Genomic DNA, 18893 nt, shown 5'->3' with positions numbered 1-18893 from the left:
TCTTGGAATTACATCATCACTCAGACTTTATCATTTTTCAAGTAGGAGTTACTCTGTGCTTATACTGCTAACTTTAGACATGGCATCTGTAACTCCAAGAGATATTCTTAAGTTTCTATTAATGGGTCTAAAATAGAAATTTACAGTAGGCTCCTTCACAGTAGGTAAGAAGCATGGGTATATCTTCTATAAACATATTTACTTTTGAAAGATTTATTTACTGTATGTGTATGTGTAAATGTATATTTCCCTACATGGGTACATATGAACCATATGCATGCCTGGCATCTGTGGAGACCAGAAGAGCATAGGATCTCCTGAAACTATAGTTACAGGAGATTGTTAGCTGTCTGACATGCGTGCTAGGAATCAAACTCTCATCCTTTGAAAGAGTAGCAAGTGCTCTTAACTGATGAGCCATCTCTCTACCCTTTAAGAACATATTTTAAAAGATCTGCCTTAGACCTCTAACTTTTTCCTTAGTATCAAGATCTATTTTAGTAGCTGGTAAACTTGTATTCAGGTTATGTATTTGTCTGAGCCCATTACTGTCACTATAACAAAGTTTGTGTGAGTGAGTAATTTGGAAAGAACAGAAATGTACTTTTCAAGGTTCTGGCAATTGTTAAACTCAAGATTAGGATATGAGTATATTACATATTCTGTAAGAGTACTTTTCTGTTATAGTCTCACTGTACCCATGACACTGGGACAAGGCATAAAATTGTTGCATGCTGTTCTTTCACCCAGCAGAAGCGATGGAAGGTGTGAAATGGATACAGGCATTCACTGCAGCACTATCTGTAGGGACATCAATCTCTCATGTAGCATATACTGTGCATTATCTCTGATCTCTTCAAAAGACCTACTTCATCCTGCCATCACCTTGAGATTCAAAGTCCAACAAAGGGGAAGACATTCAAACTATAAACTCTTTCATACCAAACAGGCTTACTAAGAAGTAAAACATCATAAATACTATCCATTGTAGAATCATGGACCACAATGATTAAAAAGCCATCATACAATGGAATGAGGTCAAGTAAGCTCAAGAAATATTGCACAAGGCAAACAAGGGAAACTCAGGATTTCTTGACAGTGCTGTAGACTGAGCCTTTAGACTGTTAACTCCAGTCTCCTCAGGGAAAAAGTCAAGTCAACTGGAACTAAAAGCTTCACTTTTTGAGGCTCTTGGGACCAATCTCAGGCCAAACTTCACCAAACCTACTCCTAAATGATGACCCAGGACTAGGTTTCTTTTGCCCTTCCATCAGGGACTCTGAGAAAACCTTAGCTCAGCCTTGCTCTCGCCATGTAATATCTTGCTTACATGATTCAATAGGGATTCTATGTGGCATGGCTTTTATTTGAAGATAAGGTGAGCAACTCTGTCCTTGTCAGTGGAAAATGATGACAGTGTAAAGCTAGTTTATCACAACCTGTATCGGAGACATCACACATCTGTCTCCTATTCAGTGACTGTCTTCACTGACCATGGCTTAGAAGTTCCAAATTCCCAGTTGTCTTCATTCTAGCTGCCTTGTAAAAATCTGTCACTCAGTATATCAAGTAGCTCAGATCATTATAGTGTGTATCTATGTATTGACACTATACTCTCTCCGTGTTGAGTCGGGTCTAAAGATTGTAAACATTTCTAGATGATGGAAAATATGAAATTGCTCCTAAGATGCTATCTCTTTTCCTTTTAAGAAAAAGAGGCTTTAAATTCAAGTGTCTTCTTGTTGCTATAGGCTATTATTCCTGTTGGGAGGTTTTCTCTGTGGCTAAAGGCCCAGATCTAACTGATTGAGAGAGTATTAAATATACAACTATATTGCATATTAGCTACTAGTTCCCCTCTAGAGTTGATTCTGAGCTCATTTCACTGATTTAAGCACAGCAATTTCTCTTCTATTCTTATTTCTCTTTTGAGGGCCACATAGCAGCTTCTTCGTCTACATTTCATTCCGTGTTTAGAATGAATAAATCATCTACTCTAGTGCCTTTCTAAGATGTGAACAGTGTGAAAGGACAAGAGGTCAGGAGAGACCTTAAGGTTCTTAAGAGATTCTCACCTTTATTCAGTAGCTAAGAAGGACTCATATGAGTTAGGTCCATGTATATTCTGCTTCTTTGGCCCTAATGACTCAGTGCCTGTAAGTATAGAGCTAGGGAAACAGAGAAAGGATAATAGTATACCTGCTCTGATTATGATATTAGGGAGCAGTCAAAAGCCCTGAGCATGCTCTATTCTTTTAGTCTAGTTGAGAAAATACAGAAATCCTTCCTTCATTCCTAAATGAAGTGAGTGAGGTGGAGAAAAGAAAGAAAAAAAATTAAGGTAGATTTTTTCCTATTATCTGGAATGAAAACAAATAGTCTTTTGTAGTATAATCTATGTAATATATAATTTTATTATATATGACCAGCTATGGTCTGGATTTTGAATGTCCTTTAGAGGTTCAGAAATTCAGATATTTAAGGCTTCCTGTGGTTTTGTGGTATTATTAAAATGTAGGAATTAGGAAGTGGGAGCTAATGGAAGCAGGTTAGTATGCTCTGGGAGGCAATAGTGAGACTGGGACTCTTTCTGTATCTCTCTTTGTTTTGGGGCAGCCAAGAGGTAATTAGGCTTCAGCAACCCTGGACTCTCACCATGAGGTACTGTTATAGGCCTGGAGCATTGGGTATAAGCAACCATGGACTAAACCCTGTGAAACCACATAGCAAAACAGGCATTTTTCTTTATTAAGTTGATTAGGTGCAAGCATTTTGTCACAATATGAAACCAACACATAACCGCAGTGAGATCTTAAATGTATGCTTGTTTTCCATGCCATGTTCCAGTTGTGAATTGTTTCTATTTTTGTTTTTTGTTTGTTTGGTTGGTTTGGTTTGGTTTGATTTTGAGGTTTTTTTGCTTGATTTTTTTTTTTTTGAAAAAGTCATCTCATTGTGTAGCCTTAGCTGGCTTGGTCTCACTCTGTAAATCAGGTTGGCCTTTAACACATACAATTATGCCTCTGTCAGCCTCTTGGGTACCAATATTTAGAGTGCATCACTGTACCTGGATAGTTTGTATTTTTAATGGAAAATTGTTATGCTCAGAAATTAAGTAGAAGGAAATATAAATATAAGGAAGAAAATTGTTGGGCCCTACCTTGTTTCCCTTCCCTCTCACTGAGCCTTTTAGCCTGCTATAGCAAGAAGTTGTTCACACCCTTGGCAGCTGCTCTTAGCCCCTGATTTGGAGCTGGGATTTTCCATGGCAACTTTCCTCCCCACCAAGCCTTCCAGCTTGTTGTTGTTAAGAAGTTGTTTATGCCCCTGATTGGGCCCTGGACTTTCCACCACACAGATTTTTCCTGTTTTCCTGGTTGGGAATTTTCACATGCCTTGTTGTTTTTCCACAACGTTTGCCTCAGGTATATAAGGAGATCTCAGTAAAGCCTTGGTGGCACCCTCTGAAAACAGGTGATCCGTGTACATGTTTTCTTTCAATCCTGCAGACCTAAGCCCCATATTCACACAATGGTGGCACGGGCGCTGTCATATGGAGGTTTCACCAAGATCGGGAAAGAGAGGACAACCTGACAGGATCGTTCCAAAAGGCAGGCCAGCAAAGGAAGTAGAACATATTGGGGACAAGTGGCGACCATGGGGTAAAACTGGAAGTAAGTAGCGCTACAAAGGTTTTGTCTTAGCGATAGGAACTAAAAGTTCCTCATTATTGGTCGTAGATCAGCTTGTAAGTTTACTCAAACAACAAGGTGCTGGTATTAAGGTAAAGACAGCCAAAGATTTTGTTAAAACTTTAGAACAAGTCAGTCCTTGGTTTATAGCTAATGGTTTGAATATTCCGGATTGGAAACAGGTTAAATGGGATTTACAGAAGGCCCTCCAAGATGGGGGATCAGAGAGCATTCCAATTGCTATCTTTTTGTTATGGAGGTTAGTGAAGGATGTTTTGCTTAGTGAAAATGCAAGGGTCAAAGAACAGATGAAGGAAATTGCAAGGACATTTGGAACTGCACAGGATTAACATACTAAAGAGTCAATTTGTAGAGACAGCAGTGACTCTGATTCAACTTCCTATGAGTCTGATGCAGATGAGGAGATAACATTGGAATGGGAGATTTACAAATTGGGAGAAAATGGGACAGGAAAGGCCTCAGTAAGCAGAATTCAGAAGGACTGCAGGAATTAAAAGCATGTGCAAAGAAAAATAAAGACTTGGCATAGTGGTGAGTAAACCTTGTAAAAAGGGACAAGGTAATAATGATAAAATGTTTTTGTGTATGTGTTCTTTTAGAGTTATGCTAAAAATCTAGAGAAGCAAAGTCAATTGTCATAGATGCTTTTAGTCTTTGGACCCTGACTAGAGACAGTTTACACCCTAGACAAGAGAGAGAATGGGATTGAGAAAAACAGTCCTCCCGGACTCTCCACGGATGCTTTGGCAAAAGAAGGAAAGCTTTTTAAGCTTCTTAAGCTTTTTAAGAGCTCTCCAAGGGACAGAAGGAAGGCAGGAGACGGTCCTGCCTCCTTGCTGGTATTGGAAAAAATGCTTATTTCTGTTCTGGGTCCTTTAGGTAGGATACCTGGGTCCCTTTGGTGGGACACCATCTAGTTCTTTCCCTCTATGTCTATTGTCTGCCCTTGGTGCACCACACTGTGCATGGATGTCAATTTATGTCTGGGTTTTGCTTCTTGTTGCTTGAATGTTTTGTGTTTCATGTTTAAAAGAAAAAAAAAGGTTAAAACTTTAAATGCTGGTTGATTCACACCTTGAGGTAGTTTTAACTCCTTTCAAAAATGGAACAAATAAATAAAAAGCAGTTTCACTTGCCTTTTGGAGCCCTGCATCTGTAGCTAGGAGCCTAGGTTCACTAGGGAAGCTCCACAGGGGAGCTGGCTAAATGTTTACCACTAGCAGATCCTAAAGGCGCCAGGAGCTTCACAGCTTCTATAGTAATAGAACTGATGACTGTTTCTCTTAGAAAAATCTTTGACTGTGATTATTGGATTCAACAGGTGACAAGATGCTTCTCTTAAAATCACAAAAAATGTAAAATGGTGTTTGATCCAAATATTAAAGACGTGTAGTCACTTCATTTTTTTGTTTCTGATTAGTTTTAAATGTATAATACACTCTACATGTCTTGGTTATAGTTTACTGACTTTTAAGTTATTGGGTATGGTTAAAAATTTGTAACATTGGTAACAGAAAGTTGGCTTAAAACTGGAGTCATTCTAAATAACCTGTGGCATGAACCAACCCAGGGAAACAGGTCTAAATTGGAATAATATTTTAATATAATTCTTATCCTAGAAACCAGACTTACAAAGGAATTTAGGGCAATGTCTCTCTGTTGAGGTATTAGACCCTGCACCATCATTCATTCATATGTAAGAAGTGGCAGTCAAACTTTGGAGCATGGGGAATGGATTTGGTGTTTTGGAGAGACTAGATTTTGGAGAATAGATGGTTTTTTAGAGGTTGAGTTTTGCTTTCCAAAGTTATGGTTGTGCTCTGCTCTGGTGTTAAAGGGAAACAAAGATTGTGGTTAAAAATTGCTAGTGTTACACTGGCTACAGTTTACAGTTTGATCACAAACAGGTTCAAGATTCTAACTCACATATATTTGTAATTAAGAAAAAAATCGAACAGGTGGAAATTGTTGGATTTATGAAAGGTTGATGAGGCTATGGAACTTATAAGAGCATTGCAGCCTGTTTGCTCACTCCAACTGCTATTTCAAGAAATACATATACACTTATTATGGATTTAAAAGATTGTTTTTATGCTCTTTCTTTACATCCTGGTGATTGTGAAAGATTTTCATTTAGTTAGCTTGCTTATAATTTCAGAGAGCCCAAGAAGTGAAACCAATGGAAAGTTTTGCTTCAAGGAATCACTCTTGGCCCTACATTGTGTAAAAAAAAAATGCATTGCTTCAATAGAAGAAGCTAAGACTTTGAATCTTTCAGTGTATATTATTCTTATATAGACATTTTAATTTTACTACAAGCTTTTATTCTTACAATGTGCTTTAAATTTTGGGGAGTAGCTGCTGCTTCAGAAAAGATTCACTATTTCTTTTTAATATTTGAGACATTGGTCAATTAAGAAGAGAAGAAAATTTTCTGAAATCTGTGCCATGCCTGTTAGCACCCCCTTTCTTTTGGTTTGGAATGGGACTAAAGCAGTGTCAAGCGAGGAGATTCTCTATTGTTCTTCTAGGTCCTACCCTATCGACCAGTTGCTGGGAACAGGAAGATTCTACAAGGAACATTCGAGTTCCTGGTGTGATCCCCATACCTCTGGATGAAGGCTGATTCCCAGTGGTACTCTACAGGCATAAAAGAGACTTTGGCATTATTGCGACAGTCATTGCTGCCATCGCCATTTCAGCCACTGCTGCTGCAGTGGCCAGTGTGGCCATATCTCAGTTGGCAGCGATCATTGGGACTGTGGGACTATGGATATGTTCTGGAGAAGTCACCATGGCATTGACTGTTCAGAATAGCATTAATATTCAGATTCAGTTGGTCATTCTTAATCTCAACCAACAAACTGCTCTCAATTGGACTTTCTCTGAGAAACCCATGTTATATCTTGTTTTACCTTTTATCATTCTATGTGTGTAACCCTGTTAAGGTCCTTAATAACAACAAGGCTGTTGGTGACTTAAATGCTTATCTTGAGTGCTTGCTCTTAGCAGCTGCCCTTGAGCTGTTTTAAAGTACCAACCAGTCCAGTCTCAGGCTAAAACCAAACAGGTTTGTTTTCATTGGTTGGAAATTATCCATCAGCCCAAATTAGGCTCAGTTTGTATGACAAGTAGTTAGTCAAATATGGGGAACCTTCTGGGACCATACTCGCCTAAAACCCTGAGGCTGGCAGGGTTTTAAGAGATGGAAAAGAGTTTTGGAACCCAAGATTGATCCTAAGGCAGGTGCTACTTAAAAAAATAAAAGAGGGGGAATGGCTGGGCCCTACCTTTGGGTGTTTCCCTTCCCTTTTGCTGAGCCTTTTAGCCTGCTATAGCAAGAAGTTGTTTACACCCTTAGCAGCTGCTCTTAGACCCTGATTTGGGGCCGGGATTTTCCATGGGACCCTTCCTCCCCACCAAGCCTTCCAGCTTGTTGTTGTTAAGAAGTTGTTTATGCCCCTGATTGGGCCCTGGACTTTCCACCACACAGACTTTTCCTGTTTTCCTGGTTGGGAATTTTCACATGCCTTGTTGTTTTTCCACGGCTTTTGCCTCGGGTATATAAGGAGATCTCAGTAATGCTTTGGTGGCACTCTCTGAGAACGGGTAACCCGTGTACATGTTTTCTTTCAATCCTGCAGACCTGAGCCCAATATTCACACACTGGCGGCACAGGCGCCATCAGAGAATATAAATTACTTCTTAAATAAAAGCAATTTAACAAAATATTTGGTCAAATATATGAAAATAACAAACTATGTTGTAAAAGAAACATAGAATTACAAAGCAATAACAACATGAGTGTGCAAAACTTTATTTTTTCCTTTACTAACGAGTATTTCTTATTTACATTTCGAGTGTTATTCCCTTTCCCGGTTTCCAGGCCAACATCCCCCTAACCCCTCACCCTCCCCTTCTATATGGGTGTTCCCCTCCCCATCCTCCACCCATTACCGCCCTCCCCCCAACAATCATGTTCATTGGGGGTTCAGTCTTAGCAGGACCAAGGGCTTAGAGGTTTAAAAACGTTGGATAGTTCATTTTTAGTTTATCTGATACCATAAAACATGCCCCAGCAGCTATGCCACTTATATATAACGCATGCCCTTTTGTACACCTGAGTTATTGAAAGCCATCTGCCCAGGATTATTTATGCTCTCTTACAGGTCCTGGCAGAAGGCCCCAAAGCATTTTCATTCTTGTCCAGAGACTTGGAGTTCTCAGAGTAAGGCTGAGAATGTATGGATTAGGTGAGATGAACTCTCCTCTTTTCTATTAAGAAAAGAGTGAAGTAGACTTTGGAAGGCACCGACTGGCAGCTGGGTCGCACATCAACACTGTTCGGTTTGAAGTCTTTTCCACAAGGCTGGATGTACTGTGTCTTCCTAAATCTCATTTAGCAGCATTTCAGCAAGTGTAGAGACTAAAAGCTAAGCAAGCCAGCTGGCATCTCTGTTCACCCTTACTGCTATCTCTGTTCACCCTCAAAACTTGGCATTATGTCTTGAAGCAGAAAGATGCTTGAAATGTCACAGTGCACAGAACAAAGCTCCACATATACTATTTTAGCACCTATTGTGTTCGTGTTTAGAACACAAAGCTGGACCCAGCATGCATAAGCTGCTTCTGTGGTGAAAACTCTTGTCTTAAGCATTGCCTTTTAGTTTGAAGCTTCATTCAAGGACATTTATGGTGATTTTGCAACAGAATAGAGGAATTAGTTCCCTCAGGCTGGAACATGGAATAATATATCAATGCTGTTTGATTGTCAAGAAATAAAGACCTCAGGGCTGGAGAGACAGTTAAATAAGTAAAATATTTGTTGTGTATGAGGACCTGAGTGAAAGAATTGGGTGGCCTGTGCTTGTAAGCAGGGACATGCAGATCCCAGGGGCTCAGTGGCCAGCCAATGTAGCCAAAATACCAGCTCCTTATTCATCATAGACACTGAGGAAGATAGCTCCTTGACAGACTCTGCTACCTACACATACTCACATTCACAAATATACTCCCTTACATACATGTATACACATGTATATACCAAAGAGTTACACACACACACACACACACACACACACACACACACACACACAGTCGGGGATGGGGCAGAAACTTACTAGAAGATAAGCACGTCATCAAATCTAAGGCAGAAGTGACATGACAACCACATAAGTATGATGGGCTTGGCGATGATGAACCTTGTCCATGACAAACTCATTTTGATCTCATAGTATATCGATGAAGATCATGTATCATATTTGATTATACCGCATCTTATTTCTTCTTCATTAGAGAGTATTCTTTTGCTCAATATGGTGCTCCCATTTAGCTTGGGACAACAAAGTTATCGTCTTTCCCCTCTCTTTTGATACAAGGTTTCATGTAGCTCAGGCTAGTCTGAAAACTTTTGAATTGGTGAGGATGACCTTCAACTTTGGATCCTTTTTCCTCTACCTCCTTAGTTCGAGGATTACTAGAATACTCGTTCTGCCTCTTAGGCCTGACTGTTCAAACTGAGCTATGTCCCAGCAAGATAGTTCTTTCTTAACAGAAAAAAAATCTCAGTCAAGAGCTCTTATGTCTAAGTCCACATGGTATTCTGTAGCATTTTGTAAGAATTCATTCCTGAGTGAACATGGGAACCCAGAGGTACTCCCAGAGATATTTTTCTTTCATTGTACATTTTCTTTATTTACATTTCTGTTAGCGCCTTTCTCAGTTTCCCCTCTGGAAACCCCCTATCCCTGCTTCTATGAGGGTGCTCCCCCACCCATTCACCCACTCTTTCCCTCCTTCCCTTCCTGGAATTCCCACATACTGGGGCATTGAACCCTCAAAGGACCAAGAACTTCTCCTCCCATTGATGCGCAACAAGGCCATCCTCAGCTACATATGCAGCTGGAGCTATGGGTCACTCCATGTGTACTCTTTGATTGGTGGTTTAGTCCCTGGGAGCTGTGAGAGGTCTGGTTGGTTAATATTGTTGCTCTTCCTATGGCGTTGCAAACCTCTTTATCTCCTTCAGTTCTTTCTTTAACTACTCCATTGGGGTTCCTGTTTTTAGTACAATGGTTGAATAAAGTGTGAATAGAAAGGTACCATAAAAATCAGCTGCATACACCCATTTTACTTGCTTGACTTAACTCTCAGTTAGGAATATTTTTAGTACTTCTGGTCTATCTTTGCCAACTGTGCAGCCACTGCAGGAGGTAAGGGCTTTTTACCTCCACTAGGCTGAGAAAACAAAACAAGATGATTGGAAACAGCTTTTGCTATTTCTATAATTCCCCCTTAGGCTTGAGTCCTCAATTAGTTTACTTGCCACCATTCTAAAAACACTTGTAAGAATTTTCTGTATATTCTTTAGTGCTTGAGCATGTTGTATTTTTAAATATTATATGGTGCCTAATTAAGACTTTTGTTTTTTTTAACATTTTATATTTTATTCTTCTCTCTCTCTCTCTCTCTCTCTCTCTCTCTCTCTCTCTCTCTGTGTGTGTGTGTGTGTGTGTGTGTGTGTGTGTGTGTGTGTGTGTGTGTGTCTGTGTTCCCAAAAATTAAGGTTAAGGAAAGGACAAGGGATTCATTCTCATCATCAGCATTGCCAACCCATAATCTGGTCCAAGAGAGAATAAAATGAGGAAGGAGAAAGCACCCAACAGAGGCATTATTTCTCTCCTGTTGTGTTGAATAGGGGCTTCTGAGAGTTTGAATCCCAGTAATATGTGTTAGTTTGGGGCTGGTCATGTCACAGTGGTGATAATAGTAAAGTGCTTTACAAGATTCCTACTCTTCAAATGAAATTGGTGGAACTGTGCTTTTCTCCCAGTCAGGTGGGACCGCCTAAAGGTCAGAGAGCATTAGAGATGTTCCAGTCCATGATTGGGCTTTTTGTTCTAGCAACTCAATTCCATTATAATTCAGACGACACTTGACCACTGATGCTACATTGATTATTCCTTACTTAACTGTTAGCAACTTTGAGATGTAGCAATTCCTCAAACATGGCAAAGTCAAGTGACAGTTCCCATCTTTACTGTACTTTCTACAGATGTGGCCAAGCCAATGCTGCTGCTTCTTCTTTTATCCCAGAAAATGACATTATTAGACTCTAGCAAAATCCAAGAAGCCATATTGATTGCTTCCTTTTATAATATTCTGGGTGATTAACATGAGCTATAGCTAAAGTAGTCCATTTTATTAATAACATTTATAGATAAAAACTTTAAACATATCTGGAATTTCAGTCATCCCACTGAAAGGCACATGGTACCTTTCATGTGGTGAAAATGCTGCTGACAGCCACTTTGGAACACTAAACTCTAAATTTGTTCCATTTTTTATTGAGGCAACCATGACAGCAGCCTTTATTTGCAAGAAATCAAAGTCAGAGTTATGATATTAGTCAAACTGAATCACACATCAGTAGTGAAGAAAATTTTTAGGAACTTTTATTGCTACCAAAAGTATTTTTGTGGACTTGGAGTACTGGGTAAGAAAAGCCCTTAAAAATGAAAAGTCAAATTTGTAGTCACCAATCCCAGAAGAAGACAAAACTATGCCAGACTGAATTTCAAGAGATAATTGAGCATGTTCTCTTATTTGTACCATCAACATAATATGTGGCAGGCATGTTAAATCTTTTTGTCTCTACCTTAAAAATTTTTATTTAAATTATATTTTACTCATCTCATGATAGCCAAAACTACAACTATGTTTTGCATTAGCAGTGATTGTCTTTCAACTGATGTTTCTGCTTCTACCAGCATTCTATCTTCACAACATCAATTAATTATTCTTTTTATGTGCCCAACTATATGTTCATAATTCTTTCTCAGTAACAGCAAATATAACTTAAAATATAGATCAGAGCATGTCACTCATAGATAGCTCTATGATGCCTTCCTAGTAGACTTATCATAAACTAATGCCTAACCAATATCATTATGATCCCCTCTGCTTGCCTACTTGACCATATATTGGTTGTTCTAGTTGCTATTGCCTTTCTTCTATTCTTCAAATAGACAAAGAACTTTAATTTTATTAAAATAAGCTCTTATTTTTGTCTTTGCACCTGCTGTATTTAGCAACTATTTCTGATTATTTCAGCTAAAATATTGTTAATGAGGCAAAGTTCAACTTAACAAAGGGAGGTCCCATTACAATCTCTCCTTACTGTACCATTAGTTATTCTTTAAAACTACCATGCTTACAGATTTCATTTACATGGTTATTACACTTTAGCCATAGTGAAATATAGATTACCTTAACATGGACTGTGGCTATTTACTTATAGTTGTAATGTGTACTAAAATACTTCAAAAATATTCAAAGAACATTTATTAGTTTTATGACATGAGTGATTTAAATACATGTCATTAAAATTTTGTCAACAGTTACCATGTTTGAAAAACAAAACTTAAATTTGTTGGCCTTCCTCCTTTTAATAGATAGAGATGTGAGATTTTTTCTAAGTCTAGCTAGAGATTTTTTTCCTAATTCTCTTCATTGACTGTTCTTAAACCCCCAGATCTAACCGTGGTTTGACATACAGTACCCCAGCTTAGTTTGTAGAGCTCTCCCTGTGGTTTAACCAATGGCAAGGCTTTCTTTCTTCCACCTGGAGTCTTCCTGCCTTCTACTTATATGTAAGACCCTCTCACACCACATGTAATACCTCTACATAGCCAGATTCTACACATCTTTCTCAAGGGTCTAGTCCCGTGAATGGATCTGATCAAGCTCTCTCTATGCCATTCCCCATTCCCAGATCTATTTTTAAACTCCAGGTTTGAGCCAGCAATTGCATCCTATATACCAGCCCAATGCTCTGTGTCCATCTGACTTCATTCTAGATAAGTCATTCTGAATATATAGCCCAACATCAACATATTTCTTCTCCTGTCCAACCTTCTGTGTTCACATCAGACACAGAATTAGCAAAAGCAGTTTACGTGCCCAGGGTCTCACTCCAAACATAGCAACCATATGTAAGATCAAGACGATATCACTGCTCCAAAAGTCACCAAACCTGGAGAAATGTTTGCTGAGACACAGAATTTAAAAGAGCAGTAATAAATGCTATCAAAGAATTCAACAGTATAAGAAGACAAATAGGGAACATCTTAATAAAACTAAAGAGGAAGACAGCAAATAAATGTCTGAGTGATGGCCCAAATACTGAAACATAAGAAGGGTAGAGATGGCAAAGACAATACAGGATATGAAAATAAAGTAGACATAGAAAATTGAAAGGATTCGAGATTAATTGAAGTTGAAATGAAAAAGAAATACAACATTCTAACTGGAAAACATAAAGGAAAGCCTTTCAAGCACAACAGATGAAGCAGAAGACAGAATATCCGGAATAAAAGATGAAGTAGTAGATCGAAGTGGATATTAGCCGAAAAGCTTAAATTACCCAAGATGCAATCCACAGACCACAGGAAGCTCAAGAAGAAGGATGACCAAAATGCGGATGCTCTCACTCCTTCTTAAGGGGGGAAAATATCCATAGGAGGGGATATGGAAGCAAACTTTAGAGCAGCAATTCAAGGAATGGCCATTCAGAGCCTGAACCACATGTGGCCCATATTTATACAGCCACCAAAACTGGATAAGATTGATGAAGCTAGAAAATGCATGCTGAAAAGGGACTGGATATAGATCTCTCCTGAGAGACACATCCTGAGCATGTCCACTACAGAGTTCAATGCAAACCACTGAACTGAGAAGAGGACCCCCTTGGGGGCAATTAGAGGAAGTATTGAAAGAGTTGAAGGAACTTGTAACCCCCCAAAAACAACAATGCCAACCAACCAGAGCTTCCAGTGATTAAACCACTAACTAAAGACTATACATGGACTGACCCAGGGCTCCAACTGCATATATAGCAGAGAATAACCTTGTTGGGACATCAGGGGAAGGGGAAGCCTTTGGTCCTGCCCAGGTTGGACCCTCAGTGCAGGGGAATATGGGGGAGGGGGCAATAAGGGGGATGTTTAGAGGGAATACCCATACAGGGGAGGGGGACCAGAGGAAATTGGGGCTTATGGACAGGAAACTGGAATGGGGAATGACCTTTGAAATGTAAGTAAAGAAATATATCTAATAAAAAAATTTTTTAAAAAGAATGAAAAAAACCAAACTAAATTGCTAAGGAAAAAAAAGAATTAAGAATAATTAAAAAACACAACACAGGAAAGAAACATGCCAACAATGTGGGACCCCATGAAAACATAAAACCTTCCACTTAAAAGTATAGAGGATAGAGAAGAATTTCAAGTCAGCGACATAGACCAGATCTTCTAAAGATCATGGACGTAAACTTCCCCAAACTAACGAAGATACACCCAAACGGATACAAGCAACATCTAAAAGACAAGGTCAAAAAGAAAAACCCCACATCATGTATTGTTAAACCATTAAATGTATAAAATAAATAAAGTTCATCGAAAACTGTAAACAAAATCACAAGTCGAATAAAAAGGAAAACCCATCAGAATTGCAGCGTGTTTTTAGCAGAAGTATCAAAATCCAGAAGAGTATAAAACAATGCATTCCAATTCTTAAAGGATCATCATGGCCGACATCAACTAAATCACCTAAGCGATGTTATCTACCATAATTGAAGGATATAGACAATAATGTTCCGGGATATAAACATCCTAAAACAATGTTATCTAACAAAACCAACATAAAATAGAAGCAGTATTTCAGGCTAAAAAAGGATTAAATGTATCCAAGAGACTGTGGAAAGAAATATGAAGCTGTAACTACTAAAAGTTCCACTAAGGATATAAACAACACCTACAAAAATCAAAAACATAATGATTTCATGCAGTAGCTTTGCAGTATCATACAGATTTCAGTAGTGACTTTAATTATTAATGGACTCAGTTATCCAGTCAAAAGACTTAGGATAACTGAATGGATCAAGAATCAAAATATATCTATCTGTTTACAATAAAAACATAATTTATTACTATAATTTATGTTTCTTTTGCTTATTACACTTCAAATTTTATTCCCCTCCCGGTCCAGCCTCCGACTGTTCCACATCCCATACCTCCTTCCTTCGGCCCCAGACGCCCCCCAACCTCGCGCAACCCCCCCTTCCCCTGTCTCCACTAGGAGGATGTCACCTCCCCACCCATTCCACCATAACTCTAAACTCCCTAGGGCCTCCTGTCTCTGGAGGGTTAGGTGCATTTTCTCTGGATGAAAACAGACCCAGCAGTCCTCTGCTGTATATATGTTGGAGGCCTCATATCAGTTGGTATATGCTGTCTGACTGGAGATCCGATGTCTAAGGACATTGGGGGCCCAGATTAATTAAGAATGCTGGTCCCCTTACAGGGTCACTCTTCTCCTCAGCTTCTTCTAGCTTTTCCCTAATTCAACCACAAGGGTCAGCAGCTTCTGTTCTGTGATTGGTGCAAATATCTGATTCTTTCAACTGCTCTTGGGTTTTTCAGAGGGCAGTCATGATGGGCCCCTTTTTGTGAGTGCCCCAAAGCCTCAGTAATAGTGTCAGTCCTTGGGGCCTCCCCTTGAGCTGGATCCCACTTTGGGCCTGTCTCTTGACCTTCTTTTCCTCAGGCTCTTCTCTATCTCTCTCCTGGCAGTTCCTTCAGACAGGAAAAATTATTATGGGTCAGAGTTTTGACTGTGGGATGGCAACCAGTTTCCTCACTCGATGACTTGTCTTTCTGATGGAGGTGGGCTCTACAAGTTCCCTCTCTCCACTGTAAGAAATTTCATCTAGGGTAGCTCCTTTGATTACTGATAGTCTCTCACATGCCAGGTTTCTGGAACATTCTGGAGTGTCTTGCCAACATTGTACCTCCCAAGGTCGCCTGTTTCCATTCATTCTGCTGGCACTCAGGGCTTCAGTCCTTTTCCTTCACCCAATATCAGATCTTGTGCCCCCCCCATTCCCCATTCTCTCACAAGTCCCTCCCTCACCCCTAGTGGTTGTTTTCTTCTCCCTTTCAAGTGGGACTGAGGTGTCCTCACTTGGGCCCTTCAGCTTGTTGAACTTTTTGAATTCTGTGGACCGTATTTTGGGTATTTTGTACTTTCATTTTTAGCTAATATCCACTTACTAGTGAGTACATACCATAAATATCCTTTTGGGTCTGAGTAACCACATTCATAATGATATTTTCTAGTTTCACCTGTTTGCCTGCAAAACTCAGGATGTCCTCTTTCTTAATAGCCAAGTAATATTCCATCATGTAAATGAACCACATTTTCTGTGTCCATTCTTCTGTTGTGGGGCATCTGGGTTGTTTCCAGCTTCTGGCTATCACAAATAAGACCACTATAAACATAGTGGAACATGGAGCCCTGTTAGGTGGTGGGACTTCTTTTGGGTGTATGCCCAAGTATGGTATAACTGGATCTTCAGGTAGATCTATTTCTAATCTCTGAGGAACTTCCAGATTGATTTTTAGAGTGGTTGTACCAGTTTGCAATCCCACCAACAATGGAGGAGTGCTCCTCTTTCTCCACATACTCACCAGGATCTGCTGTCACCTAAGGATTTGATTTTAGCAATTCTGAATGGTGTACAGTGGATCTCAGTGTTGTTTTCATTTGCATTTCTCTAATCACTAAGGATTTTGAACATTTCTTTAGGCGCTTCTCAGCCATTCGTGATTCCTCCGTTGTGAATTTTTGGATTAGTTCTAAACATCATTTTTTGATTGGATTGTTTGGTTTTTTGGTGATTAGCTTCTTGAATTCTTTATATATTTTGGATCTTAGTCTTCTATCATATGTGGAATTAGTGATTTTTTTCCCCAATATATAGGTTGCCAATTTTTCTTATTGACTATGTTCGTTACTTACAGAAGTTTTCTAGTTTCATGAGGTCCCATTTATCAATTCTTTTTTTTTTTCATTTTATTGGATCTTTTCTTCATTTACATTTCAAATGTTATCCCTTTTCCTGGTTTCCCTTCTGGAACCCCCTATCCCATCCCCACTCCTCCTGCTTATATGAAGGTGCTCCACCACCCACCCACCCATTCTCTCCTGCCTCACCGCTCTGGTATTTCTCCAAATGAACAACAATATCAACCATTATAAATTCTTGATCTTAGAGCATGAGCCATTGGAGTTCTATTTAGGAAATTTCCCCTTGTGATAATGAGTTCAAGCCTCCTTCCGACTTTCTCTTCTATTAGATTCAGTTTTTTGGTTTTATGTGGAGGTCTTTGATCCAGTTGGACTTGAGCTTTGTGCAAGGTGTCAAATATGTGACTATTTTCATTTTTTTAACATACGGACAGCCAGTTAAACCAGCACCATTTATTGAAGATGCTTTCTTTTTTCCATTGTATATTTTGGCTTTTTTGTCAAAGATCAAGTGTGTGTAAGTGTGTGTTTTTATTTCTGGGTCTTCACTTCTATTCCATTGATCAACCTATCTGTCTCTGTCTCAATACCATGCAGTTTTTATTACTATTGCTCTGTAGTAGAGCTTGTGGTTAGGGATGTTGATTTCCTCAGTCATTAGTTTATGTTAAGAACTGTTTTTGCTATTCTGTTTTTTTTTTTTTTTTTTTTTTTTTTGCCTTTCCAGATGAATTTGAGAATTGCTTTTTCCGTGTTTTTGAAGAATTGTGTTGGGATTTTGATGGGGATTGCATTGAATCTGTAGATTACCTTTTGTAGGATGGCCATTTTTACTATGTTAATTCTGTCAGTCCATGAGCATGGGATATCTCTCCATTTTTTGAGATCTCCTATTTCTTTCTCCAGAGACTCGAAGTTATTGTCATACAGATCTTTCACTTGTTTGGTTAGAGTTACCCCAAGATACTTTACATTATTTGTGGCTATTATGAAGGGAGTTGTTTCCCTAATTACTTTCTGAGCCTGTTTATCATTTGTATAAAGGAAGGCTACTGATTTATTTGAGTTCATTTTATATCCAGCCACTTTACTAAAGTTGGGTATTAAGTGGAGAATTTTCTTGTAGAATTTTTGAAGTCACTTATATATATACTATCATATCATTTGCAAATAATGATACCTTTATTTCTTCCTTTTCAGTTTGTATCCCCTTGATCTCTTTTTGTTGTCTTATTGTTCTAGTTAGCACTTTGAGTACTATATTGAATAGATATGGGGAGAGTGGGATTACTTGTCTTGTCCCTGATTTTAGTGGAATTGCTTCAAGTATCTCTCCATTTAATTGGATATTGGCTGTTGGTTTGCAGTACAATACTTTTATTATGTTTAGGTATGTGCCTTGAATTCCTGATCTCTCCAATACTTCTAACAGGAAGGGGTGCTGTATTTTGTCAAATGCTTATTTTTTCTGCATCTAAGGAGATGACCATGTGTTTTTTCATTGAATATATATATATATATATATAAATGAATTTTTGTATGTAGAAATAACCTTACATCCTTTGGAAGAAGCCTACTTGATCATGGTTTTGATGTGTTCTTGGATTCAGTTTGCAAGGATTTATTGAGTATTGTTGCATCGATATTCATAAGCAAGATTGGTCTGAAGTTCTCCTTTTTAGGTTGGGTCCTCATGTGTTTAGGTATCAGAGCTATTGTGGCTTCATAGACTGAATTAGGTAGTGTTCCTTCTCTTTCTATTTTGTGAAATAATTGGAGGAATATTGTTACTAGGTCTTCTTTGAAGATCTAGTAGAATTCAGCACTAAAGCCATCTGTCCCTAGGCTTTTTTTTGGTTGAGAGGTTTTTAATGACTGCTATTTCCTTATGGAATATTGACCTGGTTAGATAGTTTACCTACTATTGATTTAACTTTGATATGTGGTATCTGTCTACAACACCATTCATTTCATTTAGACTTTCCAGTTTTGTTGGGTATAGGCTTTTGTAGAATAAACAAATAATTTTAAAGATAGGTACTGCCTTAGAATAAAAGGATGGACAAAAGAGTTCCACTTAAATGGTATGATTAAGCAAACAGATATCACTGTTCTAATATCTGACAAAATAAATTCACACTAAAATTAATCAAATAAGATAGAGATACTTCATTATAATCAAGGAAACAAATAACCAAGAAAATTACTTTACTAAATATATACACACTATATTTTGGAGTGGAGAATTTCTACTAGAAAATCTACTACTAGAATAAAAAAATATAGACTAACATCAATACAATAAGAATAGGT

The sequence above is a fragment of the Rattus rattus genome, chromosome 15 (genome assembly GCF_011064425.1).
Source record: "Rattus rattus isolate New Zealand chromosome 15, Rrattus_CSIRO_v1, whole genome shotgun sequence".
Classification (NCBI taxonomy): Eukaryota; Metazoa; Chordata; class Mammalia; order Rodentia; family Muridae; genus Rattus; species Rattus rattus.
Note: the sequence above shows the minus strand (reverse complement) of the source record.